Here is a 9,167-nt window from a genome sequence, read left to right as displayed (position 1 = left end):
GATCAGACAAATACAATCTTAATCTCTAAAATTCAACAAAAATGAGTAGTTTATTTAAAACGTCATATTGTTGAGTCGACATCTTAACCAATCAGCTGTTAGATCAGGTGAGAGCCAGGCGGTGCAGTCGGTGGAGAGCAACTGCAACGCCTGGCTCTAAAAACTGCGGCCGCCTCGCTCTCGCGGTTTTATCAGCGTCCACTTTTGTAATACGTCAGAGCAAGTCAGGAAGAAGTCGGACACAAAACTAACCGGCATGCATTGTGCGCCGATCGCCGGTGATCAAATCTGCGCAGGCCTGGCTCATCTTGAATGAACCTATATATACGTAGACGCCATATCAAGTGGGTTTGCCCGCTGCTGCGATACAATTTCAATTTTCAATTTTATTTATAAAGCCCAATATCACAAATCACAATTTGTCTCACAGGGCTTTACAGCATACGACATCCCTCTGCCCTTAGGACCCTCACAGCGGATAAGGAAAAACTCCCCAAAAAAAACCCTTTAATGGGGGAAAAAAACAGTAGAAACCTCAGGAAGAGCAACTGAGGAGGGATCCCTCTNTGATGACAGCAGCAGCAGGAGGCATCTGGCAGGACCACGGCAGCAGCACAACCACACACGTCACGTCACGTCACCGCTGCAATATGAGTTAACCTGAGAGACAGTGGAGCACAAAGGCTCCGGAGAAGAAGCCGAGTTTGTGACATCCAGAATGGACGAATTAGCAAGATGCAGTAATAGGATACAAGAGAGAGAGTGAGAGAGAGAGAAGGAGAGAAGGTGCCCGGTGTATCATGGGGGTCCTCCGGCAGACTAGGCCTAAGTCAGCCTAACTAGGGGCTACTAGGGGATACGTCAACGTCGCCGCCATATTGGATGTGGCAAGGCTGCGCTGTAAACTAATACAAGTAAATGGACTTAATTTCATAAAGCGCCTTTCTACAAAGAAATTTATGTTAATTCCTCTCGTTTATTCATTCACACACGCACTAATATACTTGGGAAACAGTTAGGCACCAAAAACAATGGATTTGATCTTCTCAGATGGCTAAGATAAGAACTTTATTGATCCCACACAGGAGTAATTCACGTTACATCAGCTATAGAAAACAAGGTAGTGCCGAAAAACAATACACAGTATAGTATATACATACATTTATATATATATATATATATATATAAACACAGTTTATTCAGCCTGTGTAGCTGAGGGGACAGGTCAAACTGATATGATGCTGATTTACAGGAGAGTTCATATCAAATAGAGGATAAACCATGAACATAAACTACAGATCACCTGTAAAGCATTTTAATAAATTAATCTATCATAATTAAAACAACTGGAGACTGAGAACAAACTGATAGTCTATATGGGTCTGATCACTTTTTTAATGAATTTACATCATTCCAGACAGGATATGTGTGTGTCTGTGACTTCCTGTACGGACTGAAGGCTGCTGGAAACTGTTGGGAAACTGTCAGACGTCACCGCAGCTTTTTGTCACCGCTCCCCGCTGCGGCCACCTGCTCTCGTCTACTTTTCAGGCAAGGCGCAGTTCATCTCTAACGAGCCTGTTGTCTATGGTCTATGGATCAAGGCAAGCGCTTCTTCCTACGTGCTCAAAAACGTAGGTGCTGACTGGCCGAAGAGGAGTCCTGTGTATCTGCGCTCGATTGCTCTTCCTTCATCCTTAAACTACCCGGATGTCTGTCACAGTAAATTGAAATTGAATTTTGAGAACTGAATTTGAATTGTGAGAACTGAATGTGAAGATATATAGAAATAAATTCAATTTCAAATTATACTATTCAGAGTCAGTTTTTCAATGCAATGATTCAAATTAAACAATACAATTTCCAATTATGTGATTCAAATTAAGTTTTTCAATGCAATTATTCAAGTTTAGAAATTCAAATTCAAATATAAATGATTCAATTTCAAATTATGTGATTCAAATTCAGTTTCTGGTGGCACATATTTCAGCCCATAATATCAGTCCTGCTGCCTTTCGATGCTGTTTTAAGAAACTGAAGGAGAAGAATTTAATACGGTATGAAGCGATGGTGGACGATCACCCACATTCATTCATTCATAGATCAATGCAGACTGATTAACTGACTTTCCTGCTATAACCACATTAGATGTTATTAGGGGGTTCAAGGCTGAAGGGCTGACACCCTGTTATTTTCTCTCTGACTTATTTTTTTCTCTCTCTCTTTTTTTCAGAAATGTTTTTACAAATTCCTGTGAGACGGTAAATGGCACATGAAATTTTTACCATTGGCTGGAAGATGTGTACAAATACTGCTCAAGGAAAATGACACCAATTGGCCAGATGGGGGCGCTACAATTAAGGCCCAAATGCTCAACTTTGAAAGGCCACGCCTCTCACTCTGCAAGTCTGATTGACTTGAAAATTGTCACACAAGTGCAGCTCAATGTGCTCTAATAAACAGCCACAGTGTACCACAGATCCCACTACGAATTTTTTCTGCCATTTTGAATTTTTTCAAGAACACATTTTGACTAGGACTGGGTATCAGTACTCAATACCTTTAAGGTATCGACTGAAATAATCCAATACCAAGTAGTATTGAAACTGCTCTATTCAAACGAATACTTAATTCGATCCTTTTTGTACACAGATATAGAAAAATTCTGTGATGATTTCCAAGTCAGGGAGCATGTTGTCGAGATGCGTCCAGAACAGTCCAAAGTATGGCTCAACTACATGCTGGAGGCTTCTGACAAAGGCAAGTGCTTAAAATGTGGAAAAATTATTTTGGGAAAAACAGGTGACGCATGTAGCATAGCATTATGAAAAAGCATCTAATCAAACAAGGAGACAACTTGAGGGTGAATAGCTGCACTGTGTTCAAGCTGCGTCTTGAGAGCATACACCGTCCAGTACACAAGCACAGCGATGGACTACTTCAGGTAGCCTAATGGTTAGCTACTAACATTACTCATCTAGGTAGCAAATGAAGTACTCATTTGGTATCGGTATCACTTTAAGTGTACTGGTATTGGTACTGGTATCGTAATTTTTCAAACGATACACAGTCTGTAAGTCCAATTTGTACCATATTTTCTGTGGATCATTATAAAAAGATATGGAAAGCTTGTTGATATCTCATTGCATCCTACTATTAAATGGAGAAACCTCTGTCCCTCCATCCGTCCGTCCGTCTGTCCGTCCGGCTGTCATCATCCGTTTTCCTCCTCACTGCTTTGACCTGCTTCTCTGAACTTGCACATAGGCTTTCATCTTGGTCATGTGCAGACAGCCATGATGCCGTTTTTGCATTTTTCCCACATTTCTACTGTTTATATTCACGTTTTTGTCCACTACCCATTCATACTGCGAGCACCATTAGCGGTGCGAGCTGCGCATGCGCGTGGGACCACAGTTTGGCTGGGAAGCCTTTATCTCCAACACTTGCAGATCGAAACCTGTATGTGTGTACCTGTGTGCCCATGCATGGCCCTGCGCACGCACGTGCCTCCGTGCTGACAGCCAAAACTATGCTCCATGTATTTTGCCATAATGCATGTTTCTAAATACAGTGTGCATTGTTTGTCTTACATTAATATTTATTACACAGTGCATTTACAGTGCTCTCATTTTGCATCTCCTCTATTATACTGTTTTTGATTTCTTATTCCTCTATACATAACACATTCCCGGGTATGGACTAGTTATAAAGATATTGACCAATGAACTTCAGAGAGAGCATGGCTCAGCACATTAATGGTACTAACTACATAACGTTTGAGTCAATCATCACATAACTTGCAAGAAATGCCTAAAGAGGTACCAGCAACATACCCTGAAATTTTCATTTAAATCAACTACTACGGGGCACCAAAAATGCAAAAAATGGACAGGTTAGACTAGAAATCAGAAATTGTTTGTCCAGTCATTACAAAACTTGCATTATATATGTTAAATAATAATGTTGAACCACATGTGTAAAATCATTTAGAAATTGGTCAAGGGGTTGTGCCACCAGATCCAAACAGCTGAATTGGCCTTTTGCAAAATTTGGCCATAAATCATCACCATTTGTACAAATTTTTTGACTGAGCTTGCCCATAAAAACCTGGTGTTTATATTTAATTCAGGCATCCTAAACTGTCAAAGGTCTTGATCCTAGCAGCTTTCAAGTTTTAACTCTTTATGCTGGCTTGAACCCTGGAATCTTGGATTTTTTTCTTTTGTATTAATATATATCTTATATGTATTTTTAGCATTAATACATTTTGGCAGGACATTTTGTAATGTATTTATTTTTTTTCATAATCCATTGTTGCAGCATGTCTGCAGCAATGTTTTGTTTTGCTTTAGTTCGGGTAAATAATTAAGATTTTATTTTCTGTTTGTCTTAAACAAAAACAAATACACATTTGGGACCACCATAGTAGTATTCATAAATTCATAAATGATTCTGAAAAGTGAATGTAAAAGTATTTCTATTTATTTCACGCATCTATTTTTTTTTCTCACGTATGCTGTTTGTCACCTCATCTATTTGTTTCTAAGCCCCAACTCCCCTGAGATGTGGATTTCCAGCTGACCAATGGATTAATGGATTCCTCTCGAGCTATATACAGAGATAAAAGGCTGTGTGTAACATGACCCCTGTGGTTCTATGAGGAGGATTATGCCAATGTCGAATAAAGCTTCCTGCTAATTGTAACAGAAGCTGAGCTGACCAACACTAACAGCTCTTATGCTGGAATCAACCCAAGGTCAGGGTGAGGAGATAGAGCTATCGATCCCAGACAACACAGTAAGGAGGAAACTTCCTGTCCATCTCAGGGCTCATCACAGCATTGTTACGGATCTAATCTCCACTTCAAATGCCATTAGTGGATCTCTGTCAGGGGCAAATCTCAATTGCCCCAGTGAAGCTAAATGTTATTTCACACTAAGAGAGACAAGGAAGGATTTGAAGGAAGATACATTACATCTCATCCTCTTTTATTGATCATAATAAGGTTGGAGAGAAAAAAACATCTCCAGATACATGTCATGTTGATTGTGTAAGCACTATAACTGATCTTCCACAGGCTGCATGATATCAAAGTTAACTGTTGTCTTTAAGGATAATTCTACTTTAGTACAACCTTGGTCTTATTTTCATATATTCTGCCATAATTCATAACAATTATATTGACATAGTACTTACTACGGTAACTGCTGAAATCTGTGAATGTGGTGAAGTCACTTAAAAGAATGGTCAAGAAAAACAAGCAGTCAGATGAACACACTGTTTTTACACAATACCCAAGGTTAGCTGAACTTTCTGGATGCGAAAAGGAAGGAAACAGTGAAATTATAACTCAAACTGTTGTAAACACCTACCCACAGTTTGGTGAAGGTCACAAGACTTGTCTACTTGCCTACTTGTACCGTGAGAAATTAATCAGTGAAGATTAACACTTGAAATATTTGTAAAAGTCTTTACAGCAAAGGGAAAAAAACACTCTACAGTGTGTTTGTTGTGTGTTTTTTTTATATTCTTCCACTATTAAGGCTTGACAAAGCTGTTCAGTGCTTTTTTATTACAGTCCAAATAGAAACCACTTAAAAAGCTAAAATAAAATAAATTAGGAATGTATCAAATGTTTTTTTTTTTTTTTTTTTTTTACATTTTAAGATTCTATTGAGGTTTTTGAATGAAGCTTGTAATTGTCGTCATTTTTTTAGTCATTGCTACCGAATAAATCCTCCAGCTAAATCCTCAATTTGAATAAAGTGATCAGTTAATTAAACTATTTAGTCCTTTTTTATTAAATTAAATCACTTTTCTTAAATGAATATAACTCATCAGTTTCATCAACATAAATACGTAGATAAGTAGTCAGCAGGATAATCCACTCCAATCATAAAAGAATAATTAGATAATTATAACCTTAAGCTTAAAGTAACATTTTACAACAGAAACAGCAATAAAATGACTCACATTTCAAATTGGTATTTTCATTTTTTTAAAAATCTGAACAATCTGGTGCAGAAGTTTGGTATGTCTGACACTTGTTGGGCAAAGGACAGGGGCTGTAATCTATAGGTAACAATGCCCCAGTGTGAGAAAAAAGTTTTTTGACAGCAGTAAAAATGTTTGGCTTTTTTTTCTGAAAGGCCAAACATCAACGAATATGGACTAAAGAAAAATATTTGGTTTGATAAAGATATGTTGTGAATTTTGGAGCAAATACATCTTTTTTTCCCATTAAATTTTAACTTTTGGACTTAACAACGCACTGGAGTTACTGGATGTGTCTGACTGTCACACAAGCCAGAAACAATTCTACCCAGCCGCCACCGGAATCTAATTCTACAAACAGTATAATACTAATGATATTACGGTAGCCTAATCTTTATCTGCAACTGTGCAGGAATACTGGATGTAAACAGAATAAAAAGACATACAAAAACAAAAAATAAAAAGCTGCACATCATGTTAACTTAGAATTTAAATATCAATGTTATAAATAAACTGTGAACTATTTGGTGCAGCCCTAAAATATGACTGAAAACGTGTTGCAAGCTAACCTCCCTCGAAAATATGACATTAGACAACACATTCTCAGTCCGACCTTGTCACATATCGACGTTTGATCATGGACTGTCCACATCGAGATATGATGTGCAAGGTAGCCTGGGTGTATGAGGTGCCTCCAGGGACATTATTCAGAATTACCTCTCACACATACATGTGAAATGCTCTTACATACACTACTGAAATACTCTCACACAAACTGAAAAATTATTTGTTCACATACACTACTGAAATGCTCTCACACAAACAACTGAAACGCTCTCATACATACAAGTAAAATGCTCTTACATACACAACTGAAATGCTCTCACACAAATTATTGAAACACTCACACACACTACTGAAACACTCTCACACACTACTGAAACGCTCTTACATACACTACTGAAATGTTCTCACACACACACTACTGAAATGCTCTTACACTACTGAAACGCTCTCACATACACTACTGAAACACTCACACACTACTGAAACGCTCTTACATACACTACGGAAACACTCTCACACACACAACTGAAACGCTCTTATATACACTACTGCAACGCTCTCACACACACTATTGAAATGCTCTTACATACACTACTGAAACACTCACACACACGACTGAAACGCTCTTATATACACTACTGAAACACTCACACACACTACTGAAACGCTCTTACATACACTACTGAAACACTCTCAAATGTGTGTACTGAACGGTCTACTCGAATGGTCTCCGTTGACACCAGTATATTCTGAAGTAATGTCGCTGCTTCGGTTAGGCCACTTGCAGGCTGTTGGGCAGACATTAGTGTGACAGACCATGTGGCTGACGATCAACAGCTGTTCACCTTCTTATTCTTCGTCTTCTTTTTTTGGCGGTTGGCTTAGGTGCATTACCGCCACCTTCTGCAGCCCTTCACCTGTGTGAATAGGCTCTATGCACGGCAGCTCATGACGTGTTTTCCAGTAAAACGTAAGGCTGCCTGACAACTTCTGCTGAGTGTAGAGCCCTTTGCTAATATAGGAATGCTCGTCATATTGTAGTTTAAAACGGCATTAAAACTAGATTACTTATTTTCCAATACATTTTTGTGTATTTTGTTGTTTAAGTGTCGATGTTTACCTTGTGGCATGACCGCAAAACGAGGTAAATTGTCTTTTCAAAGAAGAGAGGACAGCACATCAGGACACCACTGCCGCGCGCTGCTGTGTACAGCTTCGGCTAAGTTTAATTCTGTTCTTAGTTTCCACACATTTCCCCAAGACACTGAACTACAAAAGAGGTGGGTGGTCCAAATAAGATGCTACAACTTCACCATTACGAATCACATCAGATTCTGCAGCCGACATTTTCAAAGTACAGACCTGATTGAGCTTTCAACTGCAGCTGGACGCTGAAAAATGGAGCTGTCCCATTACTTTTTCAGTGGAACAACTTTACTCTGCCTGCCCAGGGCCGGGAGTTTGGCAAAGAACAGAGTGACCAGACACAGATATAGACATAATCCAAACTGAGGACCCTCCCATGGATGTACATTACCCAGACCACGACAACTGCTCCACTACTGAGCCTGCTGCACTTCACCTCGCCCTGGACCATAGTGTAATCTTTCGAGCAGAAATCGCGAGCCTACGTTAACAAATGGAGGAAATGGCTCTCAGCAACAAGTTTGGGCTGGAGCAGTTTGCTGCCTCAGATGATGACATAAGGTTTTACACAAGGTAAGCTAAAATGTCAGCAGTGTTTGTCAGATTTATATGAAAGTATTTATTCTGGAAACATTGGCATTAAATAGGCAATTTTGTGTTTACCCTCTTGAAATGTTTTATGTACTGTCATAATATGTTTTATTGTGATATAAATTACAACTGTGATGCTATCATTATGCAATAAATAATCAGAAAGGCTATTGTGCCATGAGGGAGCATACCAGTCAGCTTAAAGGTGCTGTGGGATTTGCAGGTAGAGAACACCTCACTCTTGAGTAGAAGAGAGTTTGGTGCCGCAGCACCACTTGAGTATCAGAGTAGTTCTGAGAAACATCTGGTAGGTGAGCCGTCATGGTCTCCTCAGACAGCCAAATGCCTACAGCTCCAAGTACAGTATACAGAAAGTTAGCAGAAGGAAATACAGTACAATTAATGTTGTTGTAAGCTACTGTCATTAGCGTCTGTCCTGCATCTCTCTCTGTCTCTGTCTCTATTTCTGTCTCATTGTGTCATACGGATTACTGTTTTTTTTTTTTTTTCTTTTTCTACTTGTCTGCATTGGTCTTCATAGCTTAGCGCCACAAAAGGGTGTAAGCTTCTTGTGAAGACTGATGCACTGTTAATCTTGCAGTCAAGTATTTTATACCCATAATGCGTGGTTGTGACCGTCACCCACCCTCCCTGGAGACTAGCCTAACAGCCTTTATTGGAAAAACTTCCTAATATGAGCCAGAGTGGGCCGTGATACACCAAAGTGTGTCAAGGGGAAAGTAAGGAAACAAGCAAGGGGTACTTAAGTCCTGAGTTATATAGTGACAGTGCATGCGGAGAAGAAGGAGGAAAAACAAACAAACAAATAAACAAACAAACAAAAAAAAAAACAGGGGAGAAACAGG

The sequence above is a fragment of the Epinephelus moara genome, chromosome 13 (genome assembly GCF_006386435.1).
Source record: "Epinephelus moara isolate mb chromosome 13, YSFRI_EMoa_1.0, whole genome shotgun sequence".
Lineage (NCBI taxonomy): Eukaryota > Metazoa > Chordata > Actinopteri > Perciformes > Serranidae > Epinephelus > Epinephelus moara.
Note: the sequence above shows the minus strand (reverse complement) of the source record.